Raw genomic sequence first — 11,706 nt, forward strand, 5'->3', positions numbered from 1 at the left:
GCTGAAATAGTTAACAAGAAGAATAAGCCTGTGCTCTGGTGTCCTTAGACACTTCTTAGGAGTTTCTCGAGCATCCACTGGCACCTGGCCTTACCTATTCCTGGCAAAAGCCCTGGAAGAGAGCATTTTAAAACTCATTTTGCAAAAAGGGAAACTAAGTTTCAGAGAAACTGAGAGACTTCCCTGGTGACACAGGGAGTAAGTGGTGGAGCTGGGTTTTGAGCTCAGGTGCATTTGACCCAGAGACTCTCTGCTTCTTCTACGATGCTGCTTCTCCCAGCAGGAGCATGAACACCAGGAAGGCTCCAGGACACTCAGGCTGAGAGCTGATGATAATGGGACCCACAGGTGACACTGAAGCTCTTCTAGGTCAGCAATTCTCAGGTGGGGTATTGAAGGTCACTTTAATGACCGCTACAACCCCGTATTCAGGTGCCTGGAGCTCCTTTCCCTCCCCGCACAGGGTGATCGTTTAAGGGAATCGGCATCAACAGCACAGCTAGCCTCCTGACCGCTTCCCCTTTCCCCTGAAGCCTCCTCCACCCTTCATAAGGACCCGAATACTCGCCATGTGAGGCTGACCCTACGCGGTCCTTTCTGACCATGGTCCATGGGGGAGGGTGTCACAGAGCGCCCCGTCCCTGCCTCCCAGCCTCCCTATGGTCTGGAGACTCTCCAGTTAGGCTGCTGCAGACACGGGAGCCCCTAGGAGTGATGAGAGTGTTGCCAGGCCAGGGAGGCGAAGAGAAGGATAACTGTGCTTTGTCATCCTTCCGGTTTCCCGGCTCAGGCTTTTGGACCTGGGCAACGAGCGTAAACATATGTGAATCTTTGTTCACTAAGAACTACTATGGACTATTGGCACATTTCCAACAAAGAACTTATGGAATATTTCGGTCAATAATGCTTCCCTGTCTTCCTCCCATTCCTTCGATATTTGCTGACTTTCTGAAAGAGTAAAAGGAATTAATAATCAGAGTCTCATTCTTTCATTCATTCTCTCATTTATTCCCTCAATAGACACTGAGTGATTCATATGTGCCAGACGTCACATTAGACACTATGTTTCCCACTGTACCTTCTCAACAATCTGTAGGTACTATTGTTCCCACTTTATAGCTTGGGCAAATTAGCCTCAGAAGCATTAAATAATTTGCCCCAAATCACAATGCTCATAAAAGATAAGGCTGCAATCAAATGCTTGTTGGCACACATGCTGACAGAAGTTCCTTGGCAGGTGAGACCTTAGTTCAGGGGTCAGACAGACCTGGGTCTTTATGCATATAGAGATCTGGGTCTCTATATTATGTATGTATATATTAAATATATACATATATTTAATATATATTATATATGTATATGTAAAAGCTCTATGATCATGGGAAAGGTACTTAACTTTTCTGAGGCTCAGTCTCACCTGTGCACTGAGATGGGAACAGCATCTACCTCACCCGGAGAGGTGCTGGGAAGGCTGAACGGTGCCCGTGCACCCTGAGTCCTGTGTCTGTACAGGCAATGCTCATAGGCGACTCTTGTTTTTATCATTATTTCTGATACTAACTCCAGAGGCTGGAAGAAAAGATTCCATCAGAGAAGCACTTGGTTGTCTTCATTACAGTACTGGTTACGTATATTTTACAAGTCTTATTACTGTCAAGTCACTCTTGTCCAAAGACCATGTCTCCAACCAGATGTCCTACACCCAGAGGCTGGGGGTGAGCACACATCTCATTGCTGAGTCCAAGGTCAACAGATTGACTGCCAATCAGTGAAAACTGTACAATCCACGTGTGTTCTAAGGGTGGTTCAGCATCACATGGCCTTGCCATGGGGTCTAGATGCTGCTCCGTCCTTCATACAAACGGAAGGTTTTAGAAAGAAGGACCCTGGCACCGAGCCACGGAGGCCAGTTTCCACTGGGCGTTGTCCCCCTTTAACAGAGGCCCTCAGAACACACCTTGTAAGGGGCAGCAGTGAAATTATGATTATAAAACTACCCCGTTTGGGGTAAGTCTCACCCTTCTTGGACTCAGAGTGTGCTTCTGAATGAACCTCCTTGTCCAAACACCCTGGAGGTGACCATATTCCAAAATTAAAAGATTAGGGGAATTGAAAGGTAGCAGGAGTGTGTGTACCATCCTGTGTACCCCTCACTGGCTCATCAGGGCCTCTGGGTCTTTCTCAGAGTCAAGTGCCATTCAAATCCTGAGTTGTAATGTTTCTCTATCTCATCTTGTTGCTTTAGAACCGATAGCATCTTGGAAGCACAGCGGTGATAACATGCTGGCACCTCTCAGCTCTCCTCACCATAAAAAAGGTGATGGGAGTTTTGAAGTTTCACGAAGCAAACAATAAAGCCAGCTAGCTATGCTTTCCTGATGACAGTTGGCGTCATGACGGTCATTTAAGCTTCTTTTAGGGAGCAACTCCCGAAATGTGGGCAGCGGCTTTACTGTCGGCTGTTATTAGAGTTCCTCGCCCTTCCTCTTGCCCACTCTCCACTTGCCCATCCAGGTTGTCATGCCTAATTCTTGGCTACACATGTCTAATCTGACCATTACAATTCCGATGGCTTGACTTCAAAAGAGGCGAGGTTTTCTCCTCTGGTCCAAAGAGTATTAGGAGAACCAGCACATCAACGATGTTTCGGGCAAACAGGTCTTCAGGCTCACGAAGCAGAGAAGCACTTTAAAAGAAACGTCTAAATCACCTGGTGCACTAAGGCATCAAATTCTTGCACGAATTGTAACACTTTTTTCGTTGCGGAGAGACAGAGATTTTGCAAAGATGTCAAATCGCATAGAGCCGCAGCACAACACGGCTTCTGCGCTTTTTGTGAGGCAGGAAGGCAAGTAGGCATTAATCCACCCTTGGGAGAAGTGGGTCCAGACAACGTTATGCCTCTGCCCTGATGGGCAGGTGAATGTCTCACAAGAGTTACCGTTCTCTCTGCCCCTGGATATCGACTGTCTTCTTCTCGTCTGCAAGGCAGCCAGCAAGAAAGGCAGGAATCAAGAGCTGTATATACTAAGGCTGTGAGACACGGGTGTGCTGAGCAAGGGCCGTGCAGGCTCGTGCAGTGTGGCTCTTGTCATGTATTGATCACAAAAGTTAAAGCAACCACGATAGGACGAGGAAGACAAGCGGACGCGAGGGCAGTTTTGTAGTTAGCACGGAAGTGGCTGTTTACTTGATCTTTCTTCAGACTGGGAGCTCTTGGGAAATGACTCTACCCCAGCCTCCAAACACACAAGACACAAGACAACAGGTTTGCTGCCCATGTTGGTAGCTAAAGGTGACTTCAGGTTACCTTTTCTGGTCCCTAATCATGGAAGGAAGGTATTATAAATACCTATCTATTACCTAGCTATGTCTATTTATGTATCTATCACCTGTCTATCTACCTATCACCCATTTCTACACACACGCACACACATTGTTTAGCCTTCCTAATGTTAACAGATACCAATAGAAACAGAGTCAATATTTTGAAATAATATAAGGATACTATAAAACAGGTTTTAAGGTAATCAAATACATATATACATATATAACACAGACATATATATCTGTGTTTATATATAGACACGCCTTCTCTTCCAGAAACTACTCCTGGGACTGCTCTCTACTCTACTCTTTCTCCAAGGCTGTAGCTGCCTGGTTGAGGGCATAAATGGGCCCTGGAAGAGTGAGCAATAAAGGCTGACTGTTCGTCAAGCTGGGAGGGGGCAGCCGGCTGTGTTTAGGGCATTCTGTGAACTTTCGAGCTGTGATGCTTCTCAGGTCTCAGCAGTGATCACCCTATAGCTCTTCACCGGGGAAAAACCAGAGTTTCTGACTAAATGTGGGTTCTTACTGCATGTTTATTGAATGAAGGCGGGTGAGAGGAAGGGGAAGAAAAAGAGAGAGAAGAAAGTTGGTGGGGAAAGGCTGACAGAGTCTGCTTTGAGCCCTCAGGAGATCGATGATGTTACACTGTCTCGAAAAGCAACTGGCTTCCCGTGGTTTTGCTTATAATGGATGCTCGGTACAGACTTGATGATTAATACGTGGTAATGAGACAAATAGAAATACAACCCTTTAGTTACTTAATTGCTGGCCATAAGGTGACAGCTGACTGCCGAAAGGCTAATGCTTGTCTGTAAGAGGATGAGATTTTTCTAAAGTAAGTCTATTTATTTGTCCTTCACTGGCACTTCTTCATGGTGTGAATAAGTTACTTCTAATGGACTTATCTTACTTAAATTATCAATTGTTCCCACACAAGTAGCCTAGCTATAAAGTGGTAAAATGTTAAAAAATTGGGAAAACTATTGAAAAGCCCAAGTAATAGGTAAGAGATCATTTTGGACCCTAAAGGTGAAATTTGCGAAGTTAATGGAAAATGTAGTTCAAAAAAGATGTCCATAGAAATCTTTAAATGCTCAAAGCTGACATGAAACGTTATTTTAAAAAATCAACAAAATGTATTTACTGATAAAGTTGAACATAAGTACATAAGATCCTATGATAGAAATGGTGTTAACTATATTCTGTAGATACACCATATGGCATCAGGTGAAGCAACCAGCAAAGCAGAACCTCAATGTCTGAGAAGCCTCTTGCTGCCAACACAGCGTTTAGGATGGGAGCCAAGCCCCGGCCTGCCCTTGCCCTTGCTGGCTCTGATTTATGATGCTCCTGACCTTGAGCTGAGCTGGCAAGAACACCTATCTCTTTCTTTATAATTATCACTTCCTGGTTGCCCCTACAGCGTATTGCAAATTTAGAGCACCCTTCTTTCCTACACTTAATTCTGTAAATTTTGTTTACATTCTCCAAAACTCACACCTACTCTCAAAGGAAAAAAATATATACTATTTGTCGTATTAAGGACATTCAAAAGAATGGCCACCAGCCATGATGGCGATTCTCAGAGTAGTCCCTGGTGTATTTCCAGCCATGAGGATAATTCACTAAGCTTACCCACGGAATCTGTTTAGGAGGTGATAATAATTATTTGAAATTTGTAAGTTGGACATATTTGCTGAAGAATAAGGCTTACTACCTTATAAACACACCTCGTGTGGGCTGAGGGATGCTTTCAGAGGCACCTTGCACTCACTCTGCTATTGGCTTCGACTGAGTTTCTTCACAGCCTGTATTTACTGTCATTATGCCTAATTCCCTGTTTACTGATTTGTAGGTGAATGTCTCCAAGGTGTTTTGCCACCTCCCTATTTTCAAGGATTCTTCTCCTCCGGTCAGAACAAATTTAACTCCTTTAGTCATTCTGTCCAATGACTTAGTTAAAAACAAAGTAAAAAGCCCAGAGTCCTCACCTGGAATTGCCATTTCTCATCCTATCTTTGGCTATTATTTTCTCCCTTGGTAAAAATATTTCAGTAGCTAAATGGTAAGTTACAAGGCTACTATTTCTAGGACTTTTTTGCTCCGACCCTGCAGCCGTTCTTACTCTAACCATGACCTGACAAGTTAAACACAGCCAATGAAGTAATATAAAATAACACACTTGATATCTTACCCAGTTTTCCCAAGGTACACTTCCTTGTCCCCCAGAGTGGAAAAGTATTTTCCCTGAATGGTTTTTCTGCCTGAAGATCTGACTCCAAGTGGCTATTCCAAGCTTAGCCTACAACTCCCCATCAACAACCCCACTGGTCACCTCCAGGCATGGAGAGCAAGTTGCTGTTCCCGAAACACGCCCTCCTGCCCTGTGCTCTGACATATGCCATTTCTCCTCTTGAAAAGTTCTCCCCTGCGATGTTGCACTTTCTGCAGCGTGTCCTCAAATGATGTGGGAACACCAGTGACGATTCACAAGGGAGACGTGGAATAGGCTCAGGATTCTAATTCGACTCCTCCCTTCATTAAATGTACATTAAAATATAAGACAGAATGGGAGACAATTAATGGTGAATACGGTTTGTAGTATAGAGGAGTGGGTACGTGTGCTATTTCTGCAGTCAGATTGTCTACATTTGAATAGTGGTTCTGTCCTTTTTTCGTCCCATGACCTTAGACAAGTTATTTTTCTGCATCTCTGTTTCCTTTTAAGTGACAATGGGATAATAAAGTACCTGCCCAATCTTCTCATCACACTTTTTTTTTTAACATCTTTATTGGAGAATAATTGCTTTACAATGGTGTGTTAGTTTCTGCTTTATAACAAAGTGAATCAGCTGTATGTATACATATATCCTCATATCCCCTCCCTCTTGCGTCTCCCTCCCACTCTCCCTATCCCACCCCTCTAGGTGGTCACAAAGCACCGAGCTGATCTCCCTGTGCTATGCGGCTGCTTCCCACTAGCTATCTATTTTACATTTGGTAGTGTATGTATGTCCATGCCACTCTCTCACTTCGTCCCAGCTTACCCTTCCCCCTCCCCGTGTCCTCAAGTCCATTCTCTACGTCTGCGTCTTTATTCCTGTCCTGCCCCTAGGTTCTTCAGAAGGGATTGCAGGGTTCATCATAGGGATTGCACTGAATCTGTTGATTGCTTTGGGTAGTATAGTCATTTTCACAATGTTGATTCTTCCAATCCAAGAACATGGTATATCTCTCCATCTGTTTGTGTCATCTTTAATTTCTTTCATCAGTGTCTTATAGTGTTCTGCATGCAGGTCTTTTGTCCCCTTAGGTAGGTTAGTTCCTAGGTATTTTATTCTTTTTGTTGCAATGGTAAATGGAAGTGTTTCCTTAAGCTCTCTTTCAGATTTTTCATCGTTAGTGTATAGGAATGCAAGAGATTTCTGTGCCTTAATTTTGTATCTTGCTACTTTACTAAATTCATTGATTAGCTCTAGTAGATTTCTGGTAGATTCTCTGTATAGTATCATGGCATCTGCAAACAGTGACAGCTTTACTTCTTTTCTTATTTGAATTCCTTTTATTTCATTTTCTTCTCTGATTGCTGTGGCTAAAACTTCCAAAACTATGTTGAATAATAGTGGTGAGAAAGGGCAACCTTGTCTTTTTCCTGATCTTAGAGGAAATGGTTTCAGTTTGTCACCATTGAGAACGATGTTGGCTGTGTGTTTGTCATATATGGCCTTTATTATGTTGATGTAGGTTCCATCTATGCCTACTTTCTGGAGGGTTTTTATCATAAATGGGTGTTGAATTTTGTTGAAAGCTTTTTCTGCATCTATTGAGATGATCATATGGTTTTTCTCCTTCAATTTGTTAATATGGTGTATCACATCGATTGATTTGCGTATATTGAAGAATCCTTGCATTCCTGGAATAAACCCCATGATTGATCATGGTGTATGATCCTTTTAATGTGCTGTTGGATTCTGTTTGCTAGTATTTTGTTGAGGATTTTTGCATCTCTATTCATTAATGATACTGGACTCTAGTTTTCTTTCTTTGTGGCAACTTTGGTTGGTATCAGGGTGATGGTGGCCTTGTAGAATGAGTTTGGGAGTGGTCCTCCATCTGCTATATTTTGGAAGAGTTTCAGAAGGATAGGTGTTAGCTCTTCTCTAAATGTTTGATAGAATTTGCCTGTGAAGCCATCTGGTCCTGGGCTTTCGTTTGTTGGAAGATTTTTAATCAGAGTCTCAATTTTGGTGTTTGTGACTGGTCTGTTTATATTTTCTACTTCTTCCTGGTTCAGTCTTGGAATGTTGTACTTTTATAAGAATTTGTCCATTTCTTCCAGGTTGTCCATTTTATTGGCATATAGTTGCTTGTAGTAATCTTTCATGATCCTTTGTATTTCTGCAGTGTCAGTTGTTACTTCTCCCTTTTCATTTCTAATTCTATTGATTTGAGTCTTCTCCCCTTTTTTCTTGATGAGTCTGGCTAATGATTTATCAATTTTGTTTATCTTCTCGAAGAACCAGCTTTAAGTTTTATTGATCTTTGCTATTGTTTCCTTCATTTCTTTTTCATTTATTTCTGATCTAATCTTTATGATTTCTTTCCCTCTACTAACTTTGGAGTTTTTTTGTTCTTCTTTCTCTAATTGCTTTAGGTGTAAGGTTAGGTTGTCTATTTGAGATGTTTCTTGTTTCTTAAGGTAGGCTTGTATAGCTATAAACTTGCCTCTTAGAACTGCTTTTGCTGCATCCCATAGGTTTTGGGTCATCGTGTTTTCATTGTCATTTGTTTCTAGGTTGTTTTTGATTTCCTCTTTGGTTTCTTCAGTGATCTCTTGGTTATTAAATAGTGTATTGTTTAGCCTCCATGTGTTTGTATTTTTTACAGATTTTTTTCCTGTAATTGATATCTAGTCTCATAGTGTTGTGGTCAGAAAAGATACTTGATACGATTTCAATTTTCTTAAATTTACCAAGGCTTGATTTGTGACCCAAGATATGATCTATCCTGGAGAATGTTCCATGAGCACTTGAGAAGAAAGTGTATTCTGTTGTTTTGGGATGGAATGTCCTATAAATATCAATTAAGTCCATCTTGTTTAATGTATCATTTAAAGCTTGTGTTTTCTTATTTATTTTCATTTTGGATGTCTGTCCATTGGTGAAAGTGGAGTGTTAAAGCCCCCTACTATTATTGTGTTACTGTCGATTTCCCCTTTTATGGCTGTTAGCATTTGCCTTATGTATTCAGGTGCTCCTATGTTGGGTGCATAAATATTTACAATTGTTATATCTTCTTCTTGGATCAATCCCTTGTTCATTATGTAGTGTCCTTCTTTGTCTCTTACAATAGTCTTTATTTTAAAGTCTATTTTGTCTGATATGAGAATTGCTACTCCAGCTTTCCTTTGATTTCCATTTGCATGGAATATCTTTTTCCGTCCCCTCGCTTTCAGTCTGTATGTGTCCCTAGGTCTGAAGTGGGTCTCTTGTAGACAGCATATATACGGGTCTTGTTTTTCATTCAGCCAGTGTATGTCTTTTGCTTGGAGTGTTTAATCCATTTACATTTAAGGTAATTATTGATATGTATGTCCCTACTACCATTTTCTTAATTGTTTTGGGTTTGTTATTGTAGGTCTTTTCCTTCTCTTGTGTTTCCTGCCCAGAGAAGTTCCTTTAGCATTTGTTGTAAAGCTGGTTTGGTGGTGCTGAATTGTCTTAGCTTTTGCTTGTCTGTAAAGGTTTTAATTTCTCTGTCTAATCTGAATGAGATTCTTTCTGGGTAGAGGATTCTTGGTTGTAGGTTTTTCCCATTCATCACTTTAAATATGTCCTGCCACTCCCTCCTGGCTTGCAGTTTCTGCTGAAAGATCAGCTGTTAACCTTATGGGGATTCCCTTGTATGTTATTTGTTGTTTTTCACTTGTTGCTTTTAATATTTTTTCTTTGTATTTAATTTTTGATAATTTGATTAATATGTGTCTTGGCATGTTTCTCCTTGGATTTATCCTGTATGGATTCTCTGTGCTTTCTGGACTTGATTGACTATTTCCTTTCCCATATTAGGGAAGTTTTCAACTATAATCTCTTCAAATATTTTCTCAGTCCCTTTTTTTTTTTTCTCTTCTTCTTCTGGGACCCCTATAATTCGAATGTTGGTGTATTTAATGTTGTGCCACAGGCCTCTAAGACTGTCCTCAATTCTTTTTTTGTTGTTGTTGCGGTATGCGGGCCTCTCACTGTTGTGGCCTCTCCCGTTGCGGAGCACAGGCTCTGGATGCACAGGCTCAGCGGTCATGGCTCACGGGCCCAGCGCTCTGCGGCATGTGGGATCTTCCCGGACCAGGGCACGAACCCGTGTCCCCTGCATTGACAGGGGGACTCTCAACCACTGCGCCGCCAGGGAAGCCCTCCGCATCCTTTGATAATGTAAATTTATAAGAATAATGAGCTCCTTTGGGGGATTCTTTGTTTCTCTGAACTCATTGGACTGTACTCATTTTATTTATTTATTTTTGGATGTGTTGGGTCTTCGTTTCTGTGTGAGGGCTTTCTCTAGTTGCGGCGAGAGGGGGCCGGTCTTCATCGCAGTGCATGGGCCTCTCACTATCGTGGCCTCTCTTGTTGCAGAGCACAAGCTCCAGATGTGCAGGCTCAGTAGTTGTGGCTCATGGGCCCAGTTGCTCCGCGGCATGTGGTATCCTCCCAGACCAGGGCTCGAACCCATGTCCCCTGCATTAGCAGGCAGACTCTCAACTGCTGTGCTACCAGGGAAGCCCCTGTACTCATTTTAATGTAGTATTGTTTTGAAACCAGAAAACAGCAACAAAACTAGACCTCCTCCCTTTTCAAGCCCTCACACTTCTTACGGGGACCAACAAAAACAGTTGCATTCAAACATTGTCAGTTTCAATTTCTATTCCCCGATGAAGATGAAATCTGATCGGTACCATGGCAACACGTTGCCTGGAGCATCCAATAGGTATTACTTGTGCACAATCTTGCTCACAAATTCTCTTTATAAGTGTTAGGAGAGGTGTGATCTTCTCCTAGAATGCACTAAATTAAAAAAGGCTGAAGAAAATCCAATTAGTATTTCCAGAAGTACCTTTCTGGAGTCTGATAATACCAGATTATTGTTTCACATTTTCCCCCCCTGTATTCACTAGATGCAGGCAAAGCATTAGACATCCTGACAAGCATCAAGTAAGTGGAGAATTGAGGCACCACTGGGGCACGGAGGCGCAATGAACTTATGGAGCTCTGGTGTTTTTCTTTGACTTTTGATATTTCAGTTTGTTGACTTTTTCTACCTTCCTTCCTTCCTTCCTTCCTTCTTTCCTTCCTTCCTTCCTTCCTTCCTTCCTTCCAGGAAGAAGCAGTGATGTAGTATTCCTGATTCCCTGAATTGGTAGTACAGTCTTGGTGGTAAGGTTGATATCTTAGTTATAAATGATCTGTTTTCTCATTGTTTGTACCAAGACATCAGAATTAACTATTTCCCATGTGATGTAAGAGGATGCTTCTTGAGTACCTGCCATATACTGGGTCTGATTCAGGGCATTTGTCCTTCACAATGTCTCAGCAAATTCTTCCAGGTGCCTTTCTTATGAGGTAGGGATTGCTTTCCCCACTCCTCTGATGAAGAAATAGATGCAGACAAATAGCGAAATGAGTCGCAGCTCCAAGTTATTAGGTGGTGGAGCCAAGATCACAACACAGTCTGTTGAATCTGAACTCTCTCTCCATTCTGTTCCTTGAGGAGGCAGCCTGCATCTCTCTCTCATCCTCTGGGTGGTGGTGGAGGTTGGGGACAAGTGTCATTGTCATTAGGCATTATGACTTTCAAATATTGTGTTATAACTTGAGAAGCAGTCTATCATGCCCTTTACCTTAAATACCATTTGCATTAGCACCCCCCAAAATGAAACAGTAAGGTATACATCTAACAAAATATGTACAATATCTATATGAAGAAAGCTATAAAACTCTAATGAAAGAAATCAAAGAACTAAAAAAATGGAAAGGTATGCCATGTTCATGGAAGAAAAAAAAGAAGACCCAATATTGGCAAGATGTCAGTTCTTCCCCACTTGATCTATAGATTCAACTCAATCCCAATCAAAATCCCAGCAAGTAATTTTGTGGATATTGATAAACTAATTCTAAAGTTCATGTGGAGAGGCAAAAGACCCAGTACAACCAATGTAATACTGAAGGAGAGGAACAAAGTTGGAGGACTGACCCTACCCAACTTGAAGATTTTCTATAAAGCTCCAGTAATCAAGAAGTGTGATACTGGTGAAAAATTGACAAACAGATCAATAGAACAGAATGGAGGGTCTAGAATAGGTCCACATAAATGTAGTCAATT

At 41.8% G+C, this 11,706-nt stretch overlaps 1 protein-coding gene across 1 annotated transcript in view; it reads right to left on the reverse strand.

The window, feature by feature from the left end:
- Positions 1–11,706, reverse strand: part of XKR4 (XK related 4) — a 321,586-nt gene that overhangs the window by 76,587 nt on the left and 233,293 nt on the right. The window lies entirely within an intron of this gene.

Source organism: Delphinapterus leucas, chromosome 17, assembly GCF_059928025.1.
Source record: "Delphinapterus leucas isolate spDelLeu-1000000601 "Yukka" chromosome 17, BTC_Dleu_Yukka2, whole genome shotgun sequence".
Lineage (NCBI taxonomy): Eukaryota > Metazoa > Chordata > Mammalia > Artiodactyla > Monodontidae > Delphinapterus > Delphinapterus leucas.